We start from the raw sequence: 6,365 nt of genomic DNA on the forward strand, positions 1-6,365 counted from the left end.
GATTAGGGGTATAGAACGGCTTCCATATGAGGAGACTGGGACTTTTCAGCTTGAAAAAGACTACTAAGGGAGGATATGATTGAGGTCTATAAAATCATGACTGGTGTGGAGAAAGTAAATAAGGAAGTGTTATTTACTCCTTCTCATAACACAAGAACTAGGGGCCACCAAATGAAATTAATAGGCAGCAGGTTTAAAACAAAAGGAAATATTTCTTCACACAACGCAGTGTCAACCTGTAGAACTCCTTGCCAGAGGATGTTGTGAAGGCCAAGACTAAAGCAGGGTTCAAAAAGAACTAATTAAATTCATGGAGTATAGGTCCATCAGTGGCTATTAGCCAGGATGGTTAGGGATGGTGTCCCTAGCCTCTGTTTGCCAGAAGCTGGAAATGGGCGACAGGGAATGGATCACTTGATGAATACCTGTCCTGTGCATTCCCTCTGGGGCACCTGGCATTAGGCACTGTCAGAAGACAGGATACTGGGCTAGGTGGACCTTTGGTCTGACCCACTATGGCTGTTATGTACATTGCATATAGAGCAAAGGGTTAAGAGAATGAAGTCCTATATGCATATTTTCCCTTACCTACACCTTAATCTTTCTTTAAAAATGTTGGTGTATTCCATCTAGCCCAGTTATCTCCATCTCTGGATTGAGGGAAGCAAACTGTCCTGCTCACAGCAGGCTGTCTCTGTATCTCTCCTGGCACACTGGTTAGCTGTCACTGACACTCCCTGGACAGCCTCCTTTAGGTCAACATCTTTAAGACTGGAGTGTCCCCTTTGACTCTAGGCGTAACTTTAGGAAGATAAACTGTTCTTTACCTGGTTCCATCCAGGATGAGGGAATTCCTTACTAAACAGCTTCCCTGTTTCCTCTAGGACTCTTAACTGTGTCACTGTTTTGCCTTCCCTGCCTGGTTCCTTTATCAGGCTTTTGACTTACCTCCATGCATTCGGGCAGGAAAATATCACAAGTAATCTGAGACATGTAATATTCATAAAAAATTATACACAAAATCCTAGTGTGGAGAATGAGGTAGTTAATATAATACATAAATCAGATTCAGACAGTCCATTAAAGAAAACCACGTAAGTGTTAAGATTGAACACTTACAGACAACCTTAGCTCCGCCACCTTTTGCATATGCCTTCCTTTTAGTCTTTGATTAGATGATCATATAACCTACTTTAAATATGACAATGCAATATTCAGGATTGTTTCCTGCAACCTTAGACAATATTGCAAGACTACATGGGTCTAGGCCAATCAGCCCATTAGAGTCATTTAATTAAAGTATTATAAGAAAGGATAGTACAAAGTAGAATGATACAGAAAAATATGTAATGCAGTGGTAAGAGCTACTGATTTTCTTGCACCAGGGTGAAAAGGTAGGTATGCTCTTTAGAGGACCAGATTTCATGCATATGAAAGGAAGGGAAAGAAAAAAGTAATCACTGAAGTTGAATAGCTTTGCCCAATGCTGCACAAACGGTGTGTGCACAGAGGTTTATAGCAGCTGTCACTGCAGTTTCTTTGTAGATAGTGATTGAGGACTAAGTGTCACTTTAAATAGAAGTGCCTACTTCTCACCTCTCCTGATCACACTTGCTACATATTACTCCTGCCTTGAAAAAGTATGTCTCTGGTGAGCTCTGAGTTGGGCTTGGCCTCTTCAGAGTTTGACTTGTCGGAGTGCAGCATAGAGTGCTGGCTCCCAGTACCAGCAGCCTAGAAATGTAAAGCGTTTGTTTGGCTATTCTTGCCTCTGCCGAATAACTTTAGAAAGACGTTTTAGAGAAAATTAAAATATTTTATTTTTTTCATCCACAAAGAATGTTTTGGCTCTTTACAATTGTAAAATAAAGTAATCACTCAGTCATACTATACAGCATATTTCACTCAATGGTGACAGCAAAACTTCCTTTTCCACAAAGCTACAAAGTATAGTAATGTGACATAGAACACTACATATTTTCCCAGCTTTAAAGGACAGAAAAAGTGAGGGGGGAAACAAGTTCGGGGGAGGAGACTAGGGTGCAAGATACACCTAATCAAAGGGCAATGGGTTTGATTGTATGCCACAGTAAATATATATCCCCACACCCAAAAATACCCACCCAACAATTTAAGTCGACAACAGCCATGGCCATCGCTGCCCAAATGCCTCTGAATCTGCTTTGGGATAAGATTTCAGCAGCAACACCACCACACACCTGAAAAGCAAGAAAGGGAGAAAAGAAAGTTAGAGACAGATTCCCCTGCTGACCATAACCTCCAGACTGTTGCCAAAGAATACTTAAGGCCCTCACCATCCCTCAACAATTTACCCTTATGTGGGAGTAGATCTCCCAATTATCCCCTCCAACCCATGACCCATTAGACAAAGACAGATTGTCTTGATTTAACTTGTTATCTACAGCCATCAAAGGGATGGCTGGGCTTATCCACAAAAGTCTAGGAGGCAGGTCTAGAAGAGATCAAAGAGAAAATGAAGCAGTATTGCAATCTATGCTGCATGTTGGGGGAGGGGGATTCCTGCCTGGAATGGATGGAACAGTATTAAGTTTTTGGACCATATCACTCATGCTGACAGAAGCGTATTGGGCAATGGTAAGACAGCAAGTGAGCATCTGTAATAATACAGTACAGATGAAAGGGCAGAAAGTTTTTAAACAATCACCAATTTTAGGAAATTCCTTGCAAGTGAACAATTAAGTGGTGTTCATTTACCAAATACAGTAACAAGTCCACTGTAGTACATGGGAAAAAATAAAGTTACTTTATATGTTTCCAGTGTAATCTTAACACGTTACTAAGAGGATATTTAAGACATACTCTTCAACTGTCTATTGTGTGTGCAGAATACCTTTAAAATAAAATAGGCTGGTACGTTAATAAGTATTTGTTTCTTAGTGCCTCTGCTCTAGTTCCTGCTAAGGGGTTCAGACACATGTGTCTGAATTTTTAGATGTTTTTGCAGATGAAGTTGTATATTGTGAGGCTATAAGTTAACATTTCCTCATTCTGAGGATGAGGATGTGGAGATTGTGCTACCTAATCTCTCCCCAACCACCCAGCCCCAAAAGAGATTTATCTGTTACACTCTCAACAAGCTTGACATATACTTACTTCTCTCCCTCTCCATACTGCTATGAAGTGAGAGGTTTTAGCAAAGCATTCTTCAGTGACAAGAACTTTGGCTTCAAGCCCAGCTAAGATATGGGTCAGCTCAGGGTGTGGGAGGGAATCTTCAGAGAGACTTCCTCAGCACTGTTCAAGGAAATGCTACTCCTCATAGCCTACAGGCAAGGCTTTAAATGAATCCAGATCTCAATCCTCATTGACACCTCTTCACTTCAATACAATAAGTTGTCAAAGGTGTAACAATTTACATGACTTTGCCTTGACTGTTCCTCAGCTGAAAATTTAGACAAGGAAAATTAATATTTAAAAGAATGCTCCATTGCTAGATTTAGTTTTTACTCATCACATATCAAGTGGCTAGTTCACATTAACAATTGCCTGTTATCTTTAGCTTTACACTGATTGTGACACTAAGGTTTGTCTACATATAAAAGGTTTGCAGACATAGCTATACCAGCAAACCCTCCTAGTTTAGACACAGCTTATACTGGTGAGAAAAAAAAAAGTATTTTTCCTGAAATAGCTTATATACAAGTTCTGTGTCAAAGAAGATGTACCAACAAAAGGACTTCTCACCAGCATTACTTCATCTACACTATATCTTTGGCTGGCACAGATAGGTAATTAAAAAAAATTACACCCCAATAGACTTAGTTATGCCAGCAAAACCTAAACATTAACTAGGTAGTCTAGTAATGAGGTTTATCTTCATCATCATATAGATCTATTGATACTTGAATTTATATGAACAGTATAGGCTCTCCCCCCTTGGAGCAGTGTGCATTTTCTTCTATTACTAATACACCTCTACCCCAATATAATGCTGTCCTCGGGAGCCAAAAAATCTTACTGCGTTATAGGTGAAACCGTGTTATATTGAACTTGCTTTCATCCACCGGAGCGTGCAGCCCCGTCCCCCCGGAGCGCTACTTTACCGCGTTATATCGGGTCGCGTTATATCGGGGTAGAGGTGTACTTATATTGGTATAGCCTCCTTAATGCATGCGGGACTTTTCTAGGTCTCCTGTCCACATGCTGTTAAATGTGGATCCTGGTGGGCAAGTGCTAGACAGCACTTCTCATGTGACTAAGTTCCCATCAACACCAGTAAAGGTTGCATGACCTGGCCCTATTTTTAAGAAGTTCCTGTTGCATAGTTCCAGGGCTGGCTCCAGGCACCAGCGCAGCAAGCAGGTGCTTGGGGCAGCCAATGGAAAGGGGCGGCACGTCCGGCTCTTCGGTGGCAATTCAGTGGCGGCTGCCACCGAATTATGAAGCGGCGGCAGAGCTGCCGCCAATCGCGGGTTTTTTTGTTTTTTTGCGGGTTTTTTTGCGCCGCTTGGGGCAGCATGCTGGAGCCGGCCCTGTATAGTTCCGATAAAATGCTGTGTGTCAAATGGATAAAACCCTCCATTTCTGCTGGGCTCACAGGCCTAGCTCACAACCACCTGCCCTGTAATTCCCACCACCCACTTTGGTGTTCCTAACAAGTTTCAGTGGTAAATACAACACTACTTAGTTGCGATAGGATTTCTTTTATGTTAGCAATTTCTTCCCTTCATGTTAAGATGCATAATGTAAACTGAATGTTGTGTTTGTCTGAGCTTAATACTTCCATTTTGTACATGTTGTTGGGAGGTAAACAAGGCAACAGTCAAAGCCAGCTCTTTACTGAAACTTTTTTTAATTAAGAGAATGTCTTACCATGCTCAATGAAATCCAGAAGATTTCAATGCAGTTCCCTGAAAAAGAGAAAGCAGCCTTTAAAGCTAGTCTTTAGCTAAATAGAAGTCTAACTGTGAAGGAACTATTACCAGCATAGTTATAATTCTACATGTTTAGTTAAATAAATAAATACTTAACTGGTCAATTGTTGCCTGGAATCCTTTTGTGCTTGTATCTCTTGAGTTAGAGGTCATATTTTTAAAAGAGTGCACTGGAGATTTGAAATTGGAATCTGAGGACAACCTACAGCTTGACTCTAAGAAGTCTGAATGCACCAACACATTCCAGTGGAGTGGTTGAGGTAAAGTTCAGTTATCAAGTGTGACAAAGCAGTCAACAGCAATCCAAAGTTACATGGAGAGCAAACTAAACAACAGAGTATTTGGCATATGTTTCTGACTCATTACAATACTCAATGAAAAAAGAAAAACCAGACGTTTGACTAAGCAGCTTTAAAGTTAGATAGCTTTTCAGTGTAGATGAAATGCAAAATGACTTCTATGGCAAGTGTCTGAATACTAGGATGACCAAATTTACACTTAGTTTCCAAAAGTCTGATATCGTCAATATTTACGCATGGGCCTTTATGAATCACTCTGTATTATGTAGCTAATAAGCCAAATGGGCACCAAAAATGCCAATTTCAAGTAATCGTTTAAGATAGCACACACTTCCATTCCTTTCATCCTGACCCTCTCTTATTCTACTTCTCATCTCTCCTATATGGATGTTCCAAACTTTATTCAGACTCTTAGTACTTGGATTATAAACTCTTCAGGGCAGGAACTGCGTTACATGACCATACACCTACCTCAATGGCGATATGATCTGGGCCTCACAGATGCTACTACATTACAAATAAGCCTTCTGTCTCACATTATAACCATTATTTGTAACTTTTTCTAAACACTAAAATCTGCCACTGTCCAGTCCTTCAAGCCACCCACTTGCCCTTTACACACAAACTACTGTCCCATCTCTAACCTTTTTTCAAAGTATCAACTCTCATATGAAGTTATCCTTGAACAGTTTCCTCTCAGTCATGGAAGCTACTCCTCTCCACATGATATATGACCTCTGCCTTTGAAGATAGCTCTGTCTTTAAAGAAGGCTCTTTCCATCTAATTTTCCTTTCCCTCAGCCTTGGACATGAATCACCATTCCATCTTCCTACATTAGTTCTATTCTAACTATGGAGGTCTAAGAGGGACAAGTCCTCTTCTGGCATAGTTCTTCTGCTGTTTCTAGATAAACATATCTCTGCATAAAGATACTTTATAGACAGTCCATGTGACTGCTTCCTAGGTCCCCTGCCTTTTTTTTTTTTAAATCTACAGTTACCTTCTCCCACTCATCTTATCACACCCACTCATCTTATCATGAATAACTGTATGGGTTGATGTAAAGGATGTACAAGTTTTTCACCAACTGAACAAAATGCCCAGTTTCAGAGACATGTTTACACAAACCCACTCACTGCCTTTGGAAAA

The 6,365-nt window shown here is 40.5% G+C and overlaps 1 long non-coding RNA gene across 1 annotated transcript; it reads right to left on the minus strand.

Annotated features, from left to right (window-relative positions):
- Positions 1-1,849: 1,849 nt before the first annotated feature.
- Positions 1,850-5,808, minus strand: LOC112108531. Its single transcript, XR_002908253.2, has 3 exons — positions 4,855-5,808; positions 3,136-3,424; positions 1,850-2,219 (listed from the first exon to the last, which is right to left on the minus strand). It is a non-coding gene; the product is annotated as an uncharacterized LOC112108531 (long non-coding RNA).
- Positions 5,809-6,365: the final 557 nt, after the last annotated feature.

This window comes from Terrapene carolina, unplaced genomic scaffold (genome assembly GCF_002925995.2).
Source record: "Terrapene carolina triunguis isolate 2854851 unplaced genomic scaffold, T_m_triunguis-2.0 Scaffold84, whole genome shotgun sequence".
In the NCBI taxonomy this organism is placed as follows: Eukaryota; Metazoa; Chordata; order Testudines; family Emydidae; genus Terrapene; species Terrapene triunguis.